The sequence below is a fragment of the Triturus cristatus genome, chromosome 1_2, assembly GCF_964204655.1.
Source record: "Triturus cristatus chromosome 1_2, aTriCri1.1, whole genome shotgun sequence".
In the NCBI taxonomy this organism is placed as follows: Eukaryota; Metazoa; Chordata; class Amphibia; order Caudata; family Salamandridae; genus Triturus; species Triturus cristatus.
This window is the reverse complement of record NC_140580.1, coordinates 71,260,615-71,280,953: the sequence shown is the minus strand read 5'-3', so window position 1 is coordinate 71,280,953 and position 20,339 is coordinate 71,260,615. Positions and strand designations below refer to the sequence as shown.

At 44.3% G+C, this 20,339-nt stretch overlaps 1 long non-coding RNA gene across 2 annotated transcripts in view; it reads right to left on the bottom strand.

Annotated features, from left to right (window-relative positions):
* Positions 1-13,231: 13,231 nt before the first annotated feature.
* Positions 13,232-20,339, bottom strand: part of LOC146866820 (uncharacterized) — a 244,371-nt gene continuing 237,263 nt past the window's right edge. For both annotated transcript variants that reach the window (XR_014965866.1, XR_014965872.1), the window contains one exon: positions 13,232-13,349. This is a non-coding gene — a long non-coding RNA (uncharacterized LOC146866820). The remainder of the gene's footprint in view (positions 13,350-20,339) is intronic.

The following is a 20,339-nucleotide window of genomic DNA, read 5'->3' as shown; positions in this document are numbered from 1 at the left end:
TTTTCCCATAAACTTATCCGTAACAGCCACGTGCAACACACAGAACAAACTTGATTCGATTCATCCTAAAGGACTTAATGATCGTTTTGATCTAGGTTGCTTTCTGTAATGTTCTTTGACTCTGATTTGTTCTCCGATATTCTGAATACACCTTGATATGAATCATATGGGCATACACCCATGAGACCCGGGACCCCACAACGTTGTATCCCCTGATGTTTTACCTTAGTTGTTTATTTTGCCAGCTACTTGTTGCACCAGTTATTATCATTTATGAGTATTGCATGTCAGCATCCTTCAGTGTACTGTATGTCTGCATTTACCATCGTATTATGTGCCATATTTTCTTATTTGGTTCTTGTATTTACCCCGCACACACTTTTATTTATTCATTTCATATCACTTTGTTATTAGTTGGATTAACATATTGACATGACTTTTTCTTACCATTGGGCTCACTACTTTTTTCCAGACTACGTTTGCTTGTACACTTGTGTCTTTTCACTTTTTCTTTTCTCACATTCCTCTTTGACTGTTTCACTATTACGTTTTGATCGTATACACACTTTCTACCATTTACGTAACTTCTTACACGCTACTACGCAGTCGCTGTTACTTTGTAACAGGCTTGTATTTTCCTATTTTGATTGGCCTCCACCTTCCATAACTAACCTATCGGCGTCACACACGTTGGATAACACATTGACTAACATCGACGCACACGACTGACTATGCAGCCTCCCACACCTGATTAGTGATAATTATCACCTGACACCCTTTAAAAACCGCGCGCGTTTTACAGTCTATTGACTTGCTGAGAAACCGGCACCTTTGACCGCTCTGCTCTGAACGATCTAGCATCACGTAAGTAGAATACGCTATTTGATGACACCGTTATGCTTCTTTATACTCGCGCTGCTCTGCGTCTACTAACACACTTTTGGCGATCTTTCGCATTTGGAACCCAAACTCTTCTATCACCCCTTTCGTTTGATTTTCGTGTAATTTCCGCTTACCTAATTTATCTCTATACCCGTCACAATTTGATCACTTGCACTTGTCACGTTTCCCACTTACGTTATTTATTTTTTCTCTCATACGGTTTCATGTTCATTGCTGTTCTTTGTCCGCACGTAATCTAGCCAAACACTAGACTCGTTTTACACGACTCACCACCGACTCGAATTCATCTTACTCACAATTCTTTTTTTTAAACCATTGTTCTTTGACATAGTACAACGCATGCATCAACGTACCATCGCCTTACTTCAATTACACTTCTCGAATTCTGTACACACTCTTGTTCGTTGTTTTTTCAGTTAAACCTGCTAATTTGGAATGTTAATTTACGTTTCTTGTACTTTGCTCTTTACAATGTTGATACGTTCATATTGAGTAAAAGCTGTTCCCTTGTATCCTCCCTTTTAGTGCTTCCCCTGACGAAGGGCCGTACCGGCCCGAAATGCATTGGGCTATACCGAGTTATGAATACAATATACTCGTTTGTGATGTACAATCGTCAGTGATAACGATACCTTTTCAAAGGAATGATTAAATTCATGTGAACTGAATAAATCGATGAATTACATACAAACTTCGCTTGATTAATTTCTCCACCGGAGTGCAATTCGAGTGACACGCTTCCAACCAGAACGTGCTCTCACACTCTGCACGGACTGCCAGGCTCTTCTTCTCAGAGACGGACGTGGTGCAAGCAGGTATGGAGTATCGCCTCGCCAATGCTCTCCAAGTCTCAAGTGATATTCTATACATCAAGCCATGCTTCCTGACAGACTCCTCCACTGCAAGGGTGCAAGAAACACCTTGTGCCCCTGTACTTAAAAGAGCTGCACCCATTGTTCGATTATCTTCATAGTCGGGTATGAAGGAGCAGTAGGAACCCTCTACTATTTGTGTAGGTAACATTTGGAACAGCTTTCTCAGCCGTACAAATACTTGTACACCTCCAGGGCTATGGGTAGATTTCTTTGATTAATGATCAGATGATCAACATATTTAAGGTGTCTGTTATGGGCACCTAAGCTGATGTACAAAGGGTACTGCATTGCTGCCATCTAGAAAGCAAGCATTGAGAGGTTGAACCACCAACCTGAGCCTTCTGGGGAAATTAGTGGTTTGAACTTTTGTAAAAGTCAGCATGGAGATTAAAGCTGGAATCAGGAATAAAGCTGGGAGAACTTACTGACGAATCACCAGTAGGAGAGAATCTTTAGATGAAATATTTGATTGGCTAGTATTACACAGATGGTGGGGAATCACTTGACTTGAGGAGTATAAATACCTTTTGGCTGAGACAGCTGAAGGCCCTCCATTCAGAATGAGAGTCAAGAAAGTACTTCAGTGGTTTGATGTTTTCCAGAGAAGACTCAGTCAGGAAGACATGAGTCCTCTGCATATTGATCAATAGCAAGTTTATGGCCAGCTTGAAGGAGTCCATGTGGCTCTGCATAGAGGCTGAAGAGTGTAGGGGCAAGATTTGATTCTTAAGAATCTCACACTGCAGTGGAAGGGAAAAATGTTAATATTCACAAACCATCTTGCGCCAGAAGATTGTGTAGATAATGAAGGTGAATGAAAACACCTTTTCAATGTTCTCATAGGGAGTGAAGTTGAGAGACTGGTGTGAGATGTTATTTTTGAAGCTCAGAGATGAGCCTATTTAGAAGGGTAAATGTGCGTGATCATTCAGTCAAGAAGTGCTTAGTGCTGTGTTTCAAGGCGCCTGCTTTGCATGGTTGTTGATAGGGTTGGTCTAGAGGCATGGATGCTGGGAGAAGTTAATGGCAGTCTGGCGCTTTTGATACTTTGCCATGGCCAGGACAGAGAGTTAAAGATAAGGCAAATGACTGGCTTAATGGTTTCTCTGATAGGTAGTCAAAGCCAGAGGAGAGTTGGTCCCATGTCAGAATTGTGACAGCCTCCTGACTCTGAAAGGTTAGCAGGGCTGGGGGTGAGTCAGTCAGACAGCATACTACTGACAGCCGCACAGTACATCAGGATGGTAGATAGGTTTGCTGCAACATTATTCGAAAGTTACAATTTTGTGACACTGCTGTATTTCTGGAAGGCTAATACCATACGTTCAAGTTATGACATTTCTGATATGCGCAGGTATTGCAGAGTTCCCGCCCCTAACACCCTGATTTGAAAGCAGACCGTAGACCATCAACACCGGAATCTCCCCACACCCCTGGGGCTCCACCACCAGCATCCTCCTCGTGGCACAGATCACACACCAATCCCGTCAGTACTTTTGGGTTACGGGTCGTATCAACCCTGTCCGTATTTATTTACACACAACACAACTTAAAAATGAGCATTTACCATTAATATGCAGAAACCCCCATAACACTCCATACAGTATTATTTACATTTTTTGGGATAACTAACCTTAACAGAGACTCTAATACATAGACATTCCTAACCATAAACTATACATTGTCCCTGCGTATCCTGCATTGAGCCTATGCATAAGATCATGACTGATCCAACTACCTGTGAGGGCCTCCCGGAGTGTTCTTGCGCAGGAGGCCCGTCTGCCCAGAATGTTACCTACCTAGGGCACACCTACGCCCTCAAATACCACCCTCAAGGGACTGTGCTGCTAATTTGGTGCTGACGCGCCCGTGCAGGGATTGGCCGTAAAGGCCTGTTGGAAGCGTGCACTCCCCCAACCCCCGCAACCTCTAGTTGACTTGACTTGCAGTAAGAACCCCCTGGAGGGCCCTGAGAGACCGCTGTCCCCTACCGTAAATTTCCCACCAATCATGACCTTACCACAGACCAAGGATACTATCATAAAATACAACACATGCTGACCTCTGCAAGAAAAGAGGTTAATCACGAATAAAAGTGCAATAAACAGTAGAACATGTCTCCAAAACTAGATATCTAAAAAGGAAAAGAAAACACCCAGTGACACTGCAACAGGAACCAAACATTCATGAAGAACAATCTGTTGCCTTAGGGGATTGCGAGCTGGGCAAGCACAAGCAGTTTAACATCCAGCCCCCGCCGGGCTGCCGACAGCGCGTTGTTGGAGTGGCAAGCAGTGAAAGAAACTGCTTCGCCGCTCTGCTGTCCCTTTTAAAGAAAAAGACACACAATTGATGGACGGAATGCAGAACAAATCAAAACATTCACCCCCAGTCAAGAGATCTGGGTTAAATCCATCATTCTTTTGCTCACCATGCCACCCCAGTTTAGACCTGGCCACATGCAAATCAGTCTTGACCCTGTGCCTCATGGGAACAGTCCAGCCCGAACTGCCAAGCCATGTCCTCCCTGGACTGGAAACAAGCATCCTGGGACCGGTTTCGGGGTTTCACCCCTCTTCAGCCAGGATAGCTTGAGTCCACTGGCACAGTGAGCCCAGGACCCACGTCTGGGCATACCTGGCACACTTAAGGCGAGAAAGCAAAATACACACATTTGATGGACGGAATGCAGAACAAATCAAAACATTGCCATGCCACTGGAGTCATGCTATCCTGGCTGATGCGGTCCCAGGATGCTTGTTTTCGGTCCAGGGAGGACCTGGCCTGGCAGTTCGGTCTGGACTGTTCCCATGGGGCACAGGGTCAAGACTGATTTGCATATGGCTGGGTCCAAACTGGGGTTGGGTAGTGGGCAAAAGAACGATGGATTTAACCCAGATCTTTTGACTGGGGTAGAATGTTTGCATTGTCAGCATTCCGTCCATCATTTGTTTGCTGTAACACTTTGCGCCCTAAGTGGGAAGGGTATGCCCAGACGTGGGTCCCTTGCTCACTGCACTACTGGATTCAAGCTAGCCTGGCTGAAGAAGGGTGACATACCCTGAAACCGGTCCCAGGATGCTTGTTTCCGGTCCAGGGAGGACCTGGCCTGGCAGTTCGGTCTGGACTGTTGCCATCGGGCACAGGGTCAAGACTGATTTGCATATGGCTGGGTCCAAACTGGGGTGGCGTAGTGGGCAAAAGAATGATGGATTTAACCCAGATCTTTTGACTGGGGGAGAATGTTTGCATTGTCAGCATTCCGTCCATCATTTGTTTGCTGTAGCCCCTTTTAAACGGGCGGGGTCCAGCGCAAACTGGTTCCCCCTGACCCCGGAAGTGCATGCGGACCAATGCCTGTGCGTGTTGTGGGTTGGTGCTGGCGGCATCACACGCCGCTGTCACCAGCCCCGCCCCTTCTGGCGGAGACTGGCCCCCCACCATATGCGCACCGCTGGGGGGGCACCTTGGCAATTTGTCGGAAGTGGGTGAGGTGAGGTCCCAGAGGCACTAGGTTTACGCTGCTCAGCCTGGACATCATCAGGATGAAGCTCGGCCTGGGTGGTGTCAGAGGCAGTCTGGGAGTATGTGGCACACCCCACACCACCAGGAGACACGGAAGGCCGGAGGGAGGGGTCCTATTAAATTCCCAGCCCGTGGGGTATAGATTACTTCTCTATGACGTCCTCAGCTGAAGGTAGTTCTGGTGGCCTCTTGAAACATGGGCTGCAGGACACTACTTTAGGGCTCTTTTGGGGGTGGAGCTGTACCAGTAGATGATGGACAACACTGAATGTGAAGGGGAGAGGATGTGGTCTGCCAAGTAGATTACCGACTTTGGTGCTGGAAACCAAGGTTCGAGCCTCGGGGTTGCGTCCACATCCTATGATTCTGGGCAAATCACTAAGGGGCAGATTTATGTTCCCTGGCGCATCCCTGCAAATCAGCATGGATGCGCCAGGGAAGATGCGTCACGCAAGTTTGCCCTTGCGCCACCGCAGATGCGCCGCATTTACAATGCGGTGCATCGTGGCACAAGGACAAGCAGATACGTGACGCATCTGCCGGCGTAAGGTTGGCGCAGTGCTGAAGTTGCGTCGCATGCACGACGCAACTCCAGCACTCTTCCAACCTACCCTATCCCTAACATGGTGCGCCAAGCCTTACGCCTGCTTCAAGCAGGCGCAGGGTTTTGACGCATCAGCGTTGGGAAAGTGACTCAGTGAAATCTTATAGATTTCACGGAGTCACTTTTCAGGGGCGTTCCTGCGACGGAACGCCCCCCCTGAGTAGAAACGCCCACATGAAAGGTTTTCATGTGGCGCAGGGCTTTACACCGTGACGCATCTCCATAGGTGCGTCACGATGTAAATGGGGCGCAACATGGCGCAGGGTTCACGCCGCCGCTCCGTCACAAAAGTGACGCAACGGCGGCGTAAAAGTGGCAGAAGTCTGAAATAAATCTGCCCCTTAATCTCCCCGTGCCTCAATGTGTCCTTGTGTAACCTAACCGGTGCTCGTGTAAAGTGCTCCAATACCTTGGGGTCGAGTTCGCGCTACATAAATCTGCATTTTTCTTTTTTTTAAAGGCAGTGCATTTATATAAAGAGCACGAAAGCTTTTCTCTGCGCATGTCACGTTACTGTTACTGGAGCTGTATTAGTTGTAGGCTGGAGCTAGAAATGATAATGTTCTTCGTGCTGGAAAATGTGCTTTTAAAGAACCATTGGTCACAAATGTTACCGGGCCAGAGGAGAGAAAAATGCTCACGGGGCCAGAGGCAAAAACCACACATAGCAGCTGAAAACCATGCTTAGATATAGTTTCTTTTGTTTTTGCTCGTGGCTAATACTTCTTAAGTGTGCTCACCGGGTACTGCTGTGGCGCTTAAGCCCAGGAGTGTAAGGACCCCGCTCCTCCATACCGAGTGCAGCCGGTGCTTTTTGCAGCGTGCACTGGTTGAATCTGGGATGCTTCAGGCCTCCGCATTTGGCTGCTTGTCTGTTGTGCTGGTCACATGTCTTCTCACGGGCGTCCCTGCAGTCTCCAGTGTTGCTCACTTCCCTGGGGTCCTTCGGCTCAGAGGGGCTTCTCTCTGCGACGGACCCCTCTCCTTCTTCTGAGCGAGGCCTCAGGCCTCGGATTAAGTACTCCCGCTTCCTCTCCCGTGTTTGGCACATGGAAAGTGCCTGATAATCTCCAATTTAATCCCTGCTTCAGGATAACCGATACCCTTATGACTGGACAGCAGCCACTGAGTGCGCAGCGGAAGTGAGAGAGAGATCGCCGGGCCGCAGTCCGGAGCTCACCTGAGGGCATGATCGCTTTCCGAAACCTGTCCACAACCGGAACTCGACATCTGGACCATTTGTAGTCAAGTCCCATTTGAGCTTTCGCCAAAGCACGCGCCGGCTTGATTTCACCTACGTCGCGCGCTTTGGAAGGATACCTGCGCTGCAAGTCAGCAAGTCACCCCTTTATAAAGATGTATTTAGGGATTAAAGGGGGTTGTGCGCGGCCCGGGACAGGATAGCCGCTTGTACACACCCGGTAAAATGTTTTTAATCCCCCTAAATATATTGGCTGACAGGTCGTTGCTGTAAGAGATAGGATTGAAAGGGAGCTGTCTGCATAATTAAGTACTTCAAGATTTGCAATGGTATACTCCAGTCGAACCTGCATTTAACCCATCAAAGGTAGGTTGTGCTCACTGTAAACATTTTTGGTTATCTGGAATTTCACTTAAAGTTCCAGCAGTATTTTGTTTTTGGTTTCTTTGCAGTTTTATAGCACGAACTCGACCGGAGGGTACTGGAGCGCTTCATGTGAGCATCAGTTACATTACACAAGGACACGTTTTTATTGTGTTTTTTTTATGCACGAGGAGATTGCGTGATTTGTCCAGAATCACACGATGTCAAGCCGACGCCCAAACTCGAATCTTGTCCCTCCAGTTCCAGAGCTGCCAGCCATGGCCATTGGGCCTCGTCTCCTGGAAAGTTGCAACAGTCGCAAACAGCCAACAGTAGTTATTCAATTCGTTTTGTATTTTAACTTTACTCACCTATAAAGTACTTTTACCTATGTAAATGTAGTAAACTTGCACTTTCCAATATATATATTTGACACACAAGGATGATTGTACGTGATTACTTTTCTTTGTATTTTTTTATTTCTTGGGTGAGAAAATATTTTCCCCAAAGAGGAATCCCTTCCGTTACATCCCCACAATTTTTGTAGAGTTCTACTTCCACTCTCTTAATAGGAGGACATTTCCAAAAAGCCTGCCAAGACTTTGTGAATACCCAGATGTCAAAATGGATATACTTGTACACGTAATGAACATTTGTCACACACATTTGTGACGCACCCATAATGCATCTGGTGCTATGAAATGAAACGAACATTACATTTACTGTACAACCGAAGGCGTCAATGGGAATAAGTCAAGCAGATTTCCTGCATCTTGGAATGAAGCATTGGAATTTGGGCAGCTCCTACTATTCTTACTGTGTCCATAGAGAGGAACACGGTGGAAGAGTGTATTTGTGTCTGGATTTTGTAAGGTCATCTGATGTTATTTTTTGAGAAAATGCAAACGTGTGCATTTCGCTAATTTTGACGTTGTTGTATGAAAATCATTGCCAAATATTTGCAAGGTCCCATCGCATGTTCATGTACAGCTTCAGTGTCCACAAGTGCTAATTCATAAACGAGCCTTGTGGGCAGGTGAATAGTTAGGCAGCTAGTCAGCAGCAGCCTGTCCTTATGGGCTGGAGGGGCCACTCCCCCCACATTCTTTCCAAGCAAGAACAGTGTCTGTCAGGCCACTCTTCTGGTTCAGGTCAGGAAGCCAGGAGCTAGACGTGCGCTAAATGTTCAGGCTCCCGGCTGCCTGAGCGGAACTTTGCCAGGGTGAGGATTTCACAGCCCTGTGGGCGTGACCCCCTCTGCCTGGCAAAAAAGCCTCGAGGCACTCCCCTCATGACGAAGGGGAGCACCACCAATTGCCTCGGCCCTGGGCACTTTAGTTTTAAGCCCTGAAGTGGCCCGGGCTGAGTGTCAATCAGTAACACCTCTCCCAGAGTGGCGTGGGGTCAGCAGTCTCACTGACCCCATCCCACTTTGTGATGATATTGGGACTGCTGCCTTCCCTCATTGACAGAAGGCAGCAGTCCCAACCCTCCTGAGACCTCAGAAGCTTCCTTTTTTGGAGACCTTCTGGTGAGGTAAGTTTTATGTTTTTTGTTTGTTTGGTGCATGCATGCGTGTATGTATGAATGTATGGAGTCGCGGCTGCTGCCTGAAAGCAGCAGTGGGGCGGGTGGCGGAGAAGGGGTGGGGGTGGGGGGATCACTATAAAATATAAAAACACTTCCCTCCCAGCCGGTCGACCGACCGCTACCACCTCTCTTGCGTCAGAAACAGGAAGCAGGAAGTACCAGGGCTCCCACGCTCCCGCAGCCAATCACAACACTGCATGCAGATTGGTCTGAGCACCTTGACACAGCGCTCAGCCAGGGGCTGTAGGGGTGGGCATATTCTGCAATGCAGCCTGCACGGAGAAGGGGGAATGTGCGCATGACTGGTTGGGGCTGCTTGAGAGGGCTGACCAAACAGTCATTGCGCACTTAGGAGGGTTGCACCACTCCTCCCCTGCTCTTCAGCCCCGCCACCCACACACGCTGCTAAATAAAATGATAATAACATTAGTTATTATCATTTTCTTTTTCCTTTATTTTCCTGCTCCGAGGCACTGGGGTGACGCTCCTCCGCCTTAGCTGAGAAGCCGCAACTGAATATATGTGTATTCGTTAGTGAGTGTTGTGAATAGGGGTGTGTGTGCATGTATAAATGTATAAATGATTGGATGTGAGTGAGGTATGTGTGTGCATCGCCGCCGCTCCCCTCACTGATAACATTACTGCCCTCCACTGCAGCTAGTACTGATTCAAGCCTGGCTTCCTCACATACAAGAGCAGAAGGCACATGCCACTGCTCTCATATGCATTTTGAATCTGTACGGCGGCTCTGCTGTCTTTTGGCTAGGTTCACGCCACAGAAATACAGCGTACATAAAATGGTCCTGTACAGTGAATTAGCAAGGTTGTAAAGGGCCCTAGCACAAACAAGTTAAAAAAAAAAAACATTTACGTAAAAGACAGCCATAACTGGGATGCAGTAGACAGGCATACCCTGGATCCAGGCTCACCTGCACATGCTGAACTAATGATAGCTATGCCCATGCCCCATGACCTGCGTCAGTGTACAGGCACGGGCGGTTGATGTCAGTAGGCTGTCGCATCTGCACCTCGTTGACTATAAGGGCACATTGAGGTATAAGGGGCTTTAAAGGGCTCTTACATGGCAATGGATTTATTTACATTTCTTCCATTACTTATGATTAGAAACTGAGGGGCATATTATCAACGGCCAGCGATAATTATCGCTGGCCGTGCTAAGCGATACATTTCTTATAGCAGGCTATCGCCCTGGTAGCGCGTTATTAACAACGCGTTTCTCCAGGGCGATAAAAATTCCAGAGATAGCGAGGTTATCGCCGTTTTGCATGGAAAATCACTGGCGATAACCTTGCTGATACGACCCTGTGGTCGTATCAGCATAATCCACCCCCATGTCAAACATAGGTAAATCAGGATTTTAGCTGACGTCAGATTTTGGCGCAAATCTAACATCTGCTAAAATCCGGTGGGCTGCCTTGTAAATATTGTGATGTGTACATCAGCGATATTTGCAAGGTAGTCCATCCGGGGTACGCCCAGTGACGCCCATTTTGCATCTCATTAGAGATGCAAAGGGAGGCGCTGGGAAAAAGGTTGCTAACATGCGATTATGCATGTTTGCACCCTCTTGTAAATAGGGCGATAGTTTTATCTCCGCGGAGATAAAGCCCTTGTAAATATGCCCCTGAATTCTTCGCTACACCGAGTACAATGCACCATTGCACCTTCCCTTGTGGATTTTTTGTATTGGTTTAGACATGATGGACCAGGTAGTGTGCCAAGCCAAAATGTCACATTTTCTCTCAGTGAATTAAGGTTCTTCTGAAATCCGCATCTACCTCATCCCCAGAACATTGTTAAAGACAGATAATACACCGAGGGCAGATGTGCATAAACATGAAATGTGCGCATAATCAACATATTCTGAGGGAGATTTAGTAATCTAAAGCTCTCTGCTTAACTTTTAAGATTCTTAAAGCAGCCTCCCCTCCCATCCTTGCACAGACTATCCAGCACTATGTTCCTGCCAGAGCTCTTCGCTCTGCTGGATCTAATTTGGCCATTGTGCCACGTTTCCAAAAATCTAGGATGGGCGGACGCTCTTTCTCAGTGTTGGCGGCTACTCTTTGGAATTCTCTGCCTGCCCCTCTGCGTTCCATCCCTGAGTTGCTTCCTTTTAGAAAGGCACTTAAAACTTTCCTTTTCACCACAATCTAGGCCCATCTTTTCCATTTTTTCTGTCGTGTTGTGTTTACTATTCTCCAAAGCGCCGGGACGCCACTTTGCTGCGGCATCCGTGCGCTATATAAAATTATATAACATAACATAACATAACATAACTGCAGTTCAACCACCAAAGTTGCTGTGCTGCATTGTGCTAGGAGGAGCGAGGCGGGCTGCGCCATATTTACTAACATGTGGCCTCTTCCACAGCGCTGGCGCTCTTTCAGGCTGCTTAGCCCCATGCATTCTACTTGTTAATGCTGCCTCAAGGAGGCCTTATGTTTTTGGCACAACGTCAAGTCTACCATTGCTAGCAGGTAGACCTTTGCGAAAAAAATCATTGACGGTGGCTTGGGAATGTCCATGGACCCCCCATGGGACGCACCATGCATGCAAAGTAGTGCAGCGCTCTAGTTGCATTACTTTTATGGAAACTTTTCAGATCAAATAAAGTTTTATGCTTGAAAGTAAAATACTTATCGCTTACATCATTTTGTGTGACTTTGCACCGTTGCAATGGCTCGATAAATCTGCCCTTTTGTGCGTCCAAAAATCCTATTTAAGAAGCAGCACATGCACACAATTGGCATTTTTCACGCTATGCGGCAATACTTACTGTAAACCTTTTTTCATGCAACAGGACCTTCCCCTTGTTCAAGAGTTGCAGAACTTTAACTCCAGTCCTAAATGTGCTTTTTCAACTATTTTTCTTTTTTAAGTAATGATAGTGATTAAGAAAGTAGCACCATGTAGCATGCAGTAAGGAGTCATGCAGTCGAATGTATTTTTTATTTTCACATTTGCTTAATGTGTTGCGTGTGGCTTGCAAACAAATTTTGGGCCTCATTTATGAAAAGTGACGTATCACTGCGTGAAAACAGTGATGCGTCACTTTTCACTGCGCCATCCCTGCGACTCCAATGATGCGTCATATTTAAGGTATGACGCATCATGTCGCAAGGAGTCACAGATACGTCAGTATTTCTGACGTATCTGTAGGCGCAAAAGTGACGCATTGCTGGAGTGTGTCACAAAAGTGACGCAACTCCAGCAATGTGTCCTTTCACATGGGGCAAGCCCCATGTGAATGGGCCTGCGTCAGTCTTACGCCTGCTGTGAGGCAGGCGCAAGATATTGACGCATTTGCACCCTAGAAGTAGCGCAGTGAAATCTCGTAGATTTCACTGCGTTACTTCTACGATGCTTACTTACGTGGGAACGCCCACCCTGCATACATTATACCTGACGCAGGTATAATGTAGCGCAGGGGTTTACAAAGTGACGCATCTACCTAGATGCGTCACTTTGTAAATATGGTGTAACAAGGTCCAGTTTTTACGCCGCTGATGCGTCACAAAAAGTGATGCACCGGCGGCGCAAAAGTGACGCAAGGACTCATAAATGAGCCCCTTGGTTTCTTTTGCTTGTTGTGCACATATTGTTTGCATGTACTTTTGTTTTTATGAATTTACATTATTTGATGCACATTCGTCTGCGCTATTGATTGTGTTGTGGTGCTAACTTATGCTCATTGCTGGTAATGTATGTTTGTTGGTCACTATTTTCATTTATGGATTCTCTTTTACATGTCTTCTGGATAGTTAACAAAGTGGACATAATGCACATGTTATGGTCAGATAATACTTGACCATAAACTCTTATAGTTATGTGCAGGTCACTTTTCCAGATACACATGGTACACTATCATAAAGTTATGTATAATCCAAGCAAAATGACCCTGCACTCTCAACCCAGAGTGCTAGTTATCAGTCTGGCATACAAATTAAAATATCTAGTACTGGGATGTGGGAAGCGTGAATTTAATCCAAAAAAACACCAACACAAACAATAAACAAAAAGCACTGGCAAATTATTTTAAAACATTTACTGATGTTTAGAATAATTTTGAAGCACCATATATAGAGTGAAACATGTATATGTACAACATCATATTAGTTTCCAAGTTTCTTTCCATTTACATAGATCCTTCCATTAATGTTGTTGGTACTGAAATGATACATGATTTGTTTGAAAGTAATAGATCTCAAAATATTCCTGCAAATTCCAACACATGTTTCATGGTTATTCTTCTGCTTCTTCAGGGCTGCAGGAGACATAATAGTTACATCATTTGTGATTGCTTCTCATTTCATAGACAATTCCAAAGTATACAGGTACATAATATAGCCCATGTGACTATAACATTTCTACTTAGCAGAGCTTTCATCTAAATGAGCTAATCTAAATTACCTAAATGCATATATACATAATTACATAATTCTAAAATTAAACTCCTTAGTCTGGATGTTGTATCAATGAGATCTTGAAGATAACAAGTAGGTAAAAATTAAAGGAAAGGAGTTAACACATGGTACATGACCCTTCATTCTGTAACCTTTTTGTCACTTTTTTGTTCTATGTTAAAAATGAGGACAAAATCATTTACAAGCATTGGTAAAGTCGGTCGGTCTGGCGTTTTGGCTTTGCCATTGCAGACCTATTGTCTTTGCCAGTTTTCCAATGCTGTTCAGCACTGGCAGAAATAGATTTTTTTTTATTGCTGATGCTGAAAAGCATCAACAACAAAAACAAGCATTGTCAAAGCAAATAAGTCTGGCATTGGCCGACCACCTTTTGGCAATTCTTCTTTTTTTTTGTCATGGTTTTTGCAAAACGTGATTTTTGGGCATATGCTGGACCCTCATCAGTCTAAAAACCCATAATTTGCTATAGGACAAAAAAAAAACTTTGGGGGCTCCAAAAAAACATACTTTTCAATTGTATTCTCTGGCATATCCCTGGCACTACTGGGAACTACTTTATGTGTGGATGTGTTCCTTGTGAAAGGGCAGCTTGCAGTAACTCATAGTGAAGTCAGCCAGTGGCTGAAGTGAGCTGATACATTGCCCCTAAATGCCTGCTGCAGTGGGTGGAAGCAATAAAGCTAATGACACCAACCACTGACCTATGGACGGAGGCTGGCTAAAACCCCTATAAGTAACTATGTTATACACATAATTTTAGTAAAATCAAAAGTTCTCGGCTAACACAGACCTAAATAGGTTAATCATTCTGGCATTGCTTGCTTTAAGAAATAAAGAAATAAAGAAAGGAAATATGAAGAAAAAAAAGGACGGAAAAAAGAAACCAAGAAAGAAAGAAGGAAGGGAATAGGGCAAGAAAGAAAGATAGGAGGAAAGAAAGAGAAGGGAAAGAGAGAAGAAACAAAAGACAAGGAAGGAGAGAAGAAAACAAAAAGAGAAGGAAAGAAATAGAGAATGAAAGAGAGGAGGAACGAAAGAAGGAAGAAAAAAGAAGGAAAGAAAGAGGAAAAAGAAAGAGAAAGAAAGATAGAAGGGAAAGAAAGAGAAGGAAAACAGGTATGAAATAAGGCAAAAATGAAAGAAGGCTAGAGAAAGAAAGAAAGAGAAAATGGAAGAGGACCAGCCATCTGCAAATCATTCTTGACACCACCTCTAAAGAAACAATACCCTCAGTAAATAGAGGACCACAAACAATCCCAGTCATGTTTCAACCTTGTTGTGACTCGTAAGTGAGGTGCAGTGGACCAGCTGGTCATGGGACCAGTGTCTGGACAAACCCCTCCCACTTAGGGTAACTCACTGAGAACAATGACAAGTGGTGGACTGAATGCTTTTTTTGATTACTCTGCTGTTACAGGCAAAGACCAACCATGGCCATATATGCATGTCCAAGGCTGATTTACTTCACGGTGGTCCTTGTTTGTAGCACAGTGAGCAGCACGATGATGGACCGCAATGTAGCCAGAGTTGAAATTAATGAATTCCTATTATCACATTTTGTTCTACCCTGCTTTCCCTCCCTACTCTGCTGCACATTTGTTACTGCACCTAGTTCCATTACCATCCAAGTGCAAGAACAATCAGCCCATGGCGAACTAACAATTATAGATGCTGCTCAGTCCACTACTCAACTCAGGCATCAGCTGGCAGAGTTACCACACAATGTTGTGCATGGATTGGAGTAATTACTATTATGTGGTAAATACTTTATATGAGCCTAAATGAGAACTCTTAGCCTATCCCACTACCAGTCATGCACAAATTCACATTTACTGTTATGCAGAACACTACTAACATGACCAATGAGAAAGAAAAGAATGGATTATACAGGTTTACAATCTATAACATAGTGGCTACCTGGGACTAACTTCCCCTGCCTTTTTCCAGGAAAGAACACTTCTTATTGTTCCATGGATTGTATGTACATGAGTGCGCGTGTTGAGTCATACTTTCCATGGAGATAGCATTTTTTTGGTTTTGCCTGTCCCTTTGGTTGGTATGGTTGGATTTGCACCATTTCTGGCACTCACCTAGTGTATACAAGATCTGTCGTGCTAAGTTTCATGCCCTTCTGTGCATAGCAAAAAAGTTAAAGCGCTAAGGGGTAGATGCATTTTCCCATGTTAGCTCTCCTGGAAAAAATTTCACACTCCTACTGCAAAAATCACCAAAAATATTTTTTCTAGAATTTCATGAAATTATAGCTTTACTAAGAATGTTTGCTATTTGTCTATCTATCTGTCTATCTATCTGTCTATCTGTCTATCTATCTGTCTATCTGTCTATCTATCTGTCTATCTATCTATCTGTATATCTATCTGCCTATCTATCTATCTATCTATCTATCTATCTATCTATCTATCTATCTATCTATCTATCTGTCTGTCTGTCTGTCTGTCTGTCTGTCTGTCTGTCTGTCTGTCTGTCTGTCTGTCTGTCTGTCTCTATCTATCTATCTATCTATCTATCTATCTATCTATCTATCTATCTATCTATCTATCTATCTATCTATCTATCTATCTATCTATCTATCTATCTATCTATCTATCTATCTATCTATCTATCTATCTGTCTGTCTGTCTGTCTGTCTGTCTGTCTGTCTGTCTGTCTGTCTGTCTGTCTGTCTGTCTGTCTGTCTGTCTGTCTGTCTATCTAATCTGTCTGTCTGTCTGTCTTTCTATATATCATATTAGCAGATGTGCAGAGTGTAAAATGCTATTTTTAACAAGGTTAAATGTGGGAAGGGACCATGATATTTTCCTTTTGGACCCATCCGTCTATGTTCCAGAGTAGAAGTTTGGAGAAGATTTTACAATAGATTTCTATAAGACTGATTGGTCTGTATGAAGGCCTTAGGCTCCTTCATATACAAATGTACAATTATGATGTTCTGCCAGGATTCAGGGCATGTATTTGTCATGACAAAATCGATGAAGGATGCTGGTGGGTGCCACTCTGGATTTTGCTTGAACACCTCTGCTTGTATCAAATTTGGATCCAGGGATTTCCCCTTTGCTATGACTTTTATTGCTGATATCAGATTCTGCTCTGTGAAAATACTTTCGTCAAAGGTTCTCCTAGAAGACATTCCTGTTTTTGTTCTCATTTCTTTAATAATGGAATTGCTGAGCTCTTCAATGTGACTTTAATCAATGGGTTGAAATGTTGAGAAGTGTGAAATCGAGTTTTTATCTGAGATGTTGGCTTCTTAGAAATGTGTTTTTGTTCCAAGACTTTTCACATTTTCCACCAGATTGACTGCAGATCTTTCTCCGGGGCAGCTTTTTGTAGCGTTAGTCAATTGTTTCGAAGGGTATTTCATTTTTTTTTTTGATCAGTCATTTACAGGTGCATCTTTCTTTTTTGAATTCTTCCAGTGCTCCTTCTGTCCGTACTAGAGTTTTCAAGCCTTCCTTTAACATGTTGCATTCTTCTTCAAACTGTTCAGTTTGTGGTCCTTTTTTTTGGATGTTTTTGTTTATGGAGAACCGCTTTGCAACCAGAGGTACTAGGGCATTCATAAAGTCCTGATAGCCACTTTCTTTGGATGATTATTTCCTTAATTTTAAACTCAATGTTCTGATTCCATTTTAACCTTATCTGCCCACCAAATTCCCAATCACTGCTCAGATCTTGGCTCTCCTTGACTTCTTGAGATATACTTCCTTTGATGTCTACATATAGGGCATTGTGGTCATTTTCAACTTTCCACAGAAACTTTGGGTTTTCGAATCTGGAACAGACCACAAACCTGAGGAGAATGTATTCAATGACAGCCCGAGCCCAGCGGGCATTATTTGCGGGAATCCCAGTGTCCTCCCTTTTCATACAAGTTACAGGCTGAAAGCAGGTCTCTCTGGAATAAAATTTTTAGAAGCTGTTTGCCGCCAGCCTTTTTTCCCCCCAATTTGGATGTTGTATTGATGGGATGGCATACATTGATTTCAGCTACGGGGTTCGTTCAGCATCATCTCCCCATTCTCCTATTTTGCAGTTAAAATGACTCAAAATGAGAATGATAGGTTTCTATTCGGTGACCTTGAACCTTGCTTCTCTGATATCGGTAATGAGATTTAAAATGCCTACCAGCTTCTGTCGCTGCATGTAGACATTTATTATTTGCAGTATAGAAGTGTTTAATAGAGTAAAGCTGCACACCTGAAAGTTCTGGTGAAGGTTTTCCCATGCTTTAAGTTTAGAGCAGTTTATGATTCTGCAAGATATCTGTAGGCCACTGCTATTCCTTGTAGTAGGCAACTGTTTAGCACATTCTAAGTGATTGGTGTTACCTGGAATTTCCCATGCTTGGTTGGCGAGAGGGACAGATTTCAACATAAAATCAGTCAGATTTTAGTTTTCAGTGCCCAGAAGAATGTGATCATCTCTCGGCTCTGAGTTTGTGTTGTTCCTTTTGACCATTTGGAGATCGCTTATTTTAACAGTGCATCCCCGAATGTGTTTTTTAACAAATTGTTGACTTTATTTTTGAGTGAGAATCTTGCTTCTTTGGCTGAATGTCTGGGCACATTGCATATGGGGAGTTTTTGTGTTTCAGGCGGTCAGTTTATGACTGTGTCATCCTCTTATGCATTCTTACTATTCTGTATTAACCTCCGATTTTTAAACGCCATTAGGTTGATCCAACGGAGTCACATATAACATTCTGCTGCATATTTGCTTGTCGACCTCTCCTCTGGTGCCCCGTCTGTATCTGCCCTAATTGAATAACAGACGCAGAGATTTACGGCCTGGTTTAGAGTTTTGTCAAGAGGGTACTCTGTCCTAAATGCAACGGAGTACCTTCTACACCAACCAGAACTTCCGGCCGATTCAATTAGGGCCGGGCAGAACTGAAGTATGTCAGTGGTGGAGACGATTCTGTCTCCACTGCTGACTTACACTTCAAATGGCCCAACAGACTAAAGGCCATGGGAAGTTTTGCCTTTGACCAAATTAGAATGGAGTGTCAAATGGCCAGTTTTCACTGTCTGTCACCACCAGGTACAACCTGGTGGTAAGGGGCAGTGAAAACTTATAAATGACTCCCACACTATGGGAGAAGTGGGAGTTCCATTTAAGAGCTCTGTTTTATCCAATAGGGGCATTTCTGTAGGGCCTCAATTGGTGGGGCTCTTCTTTTCTTGCTGACTGCCAAATTAGGTTGTAAACCTTACCTATTTAGGACAGATCTTTTTTTTCGCCAGTGATTGATCCACGGGGATTTTTACTGTACTGGTGGAGGTAGATTTACAGGCACTGCAGGTTTATGTACCATAGCTTCCTCCGAAATCAGCTTTTCCTTTTTGTGTTGTGGCTCTCTTTTCTCTTTTGCCGCCATCGGGTAAATTTTTTTTTTACATATTTTGTTCTGGATAGTGCAGATGTTGGGGCTTCCAGATGGTTCCTTTTCTTGGTTTCTCCATTGTTTATGTCGCTCGGCTCTCCTCAGTGTTCTTAGCTTGTTCTTTCCTTATTGAATCTCCAGTTATTGTCTGATTGGGATTAAAATATCCCATTCATCTTTGGGACCCCATGGAGATGTTTAACAATGAAACAGGATCATTTTCTCTCATCAGGCATAGTTGTGATTTGGTTTGTACCACCTTACCGCTAGCTGCCGACTCAGGTATTTTCAAATTGAGCTGCACCTCTTTTGAATAGTCTGTGGTTGTGGAGCCATGGTGATTTAAGTATGTGCTGCTTGTGCTCCTTCATCGCTGCTTGATTGTTTTTTTCAGTTTGGTTTTTCTACTTGTTCCCTGCTTGTGGGGAATGAAAGATGCCCCAGGAATGTACATCTATCTGCTGTTCCACCTTCAGATTAAGATAGCCCAGACAGCTTCAGAGTATGGTTTTGAGGACACCTGACTACCATATGGATGATTTGGCAATGATCTGACAGTAGATCAAGTCGATATCTATATTTCCAAGTCGAGAAGAGCCACATTCCTCCACACCTCCTCCTCTATCCCTGTGCACCCAAACCTGGAGGTAATGCTCAAAGGCTTTGTCCTTACAACTGCTGCCTGGACTGACTCCAGTGACCCCACTGCTCGCTGTTGAACTGTCAGCCTGCCAATAACCAAGGCAGATCCATAACACAATCATTGTGCCAGTCCTCCAGCCAGGGACTGTTGTTCGTGCTTAGACTGCTGTCTGCTTTGACCTCTTTGACTGCGGTGACTGCTTCGACGGCTTCAACTGTGCTCTCAACGAATGACCCTCGCTGTAGACATTACATCAATTATGCCACCATTAGGGTCACATTGGGCAACAAAACAGCAGGGAGTGAAAAGGCTAGTGGGAGTATCTTGTTGGGGAATCTTTGCAGGGTATGGCAGAATATGGCAAGTGGCGGAAGTTAGCCTGAGTTGGAAAAGTGTTCAGGTAGGTATATCAATACGCGTTGCTATGTGCTGCAATGCATGTCACACATTAATGGCAACCATGTTATGCCAAACTGTAGATAAACACATGCCCAACAAAAGTCGGAAAGGAAGAAAAAAGTGGTAACAATGGAGCTAAAAGTTTGTATGTGGGGAGGACCAGTAATGAGGGCACTATGTCTGCTATGTATCCGTTGGTGTTGCTGCACCGCCCCTCTCTCCACTTAAGCCATTCAGCAGCGCAACTTCTTGTCCACTAAAAAGTGAAACGTGTTTGCTCAGCAATTCTGTTGTGCATTCCAGGTGTGCTTAAACCGTTGAAAGCACCATTGTTAACAGGTGTCCAGCAACGGTAAGAGGTGTGGCGCAGCAGCCAGGGCGACT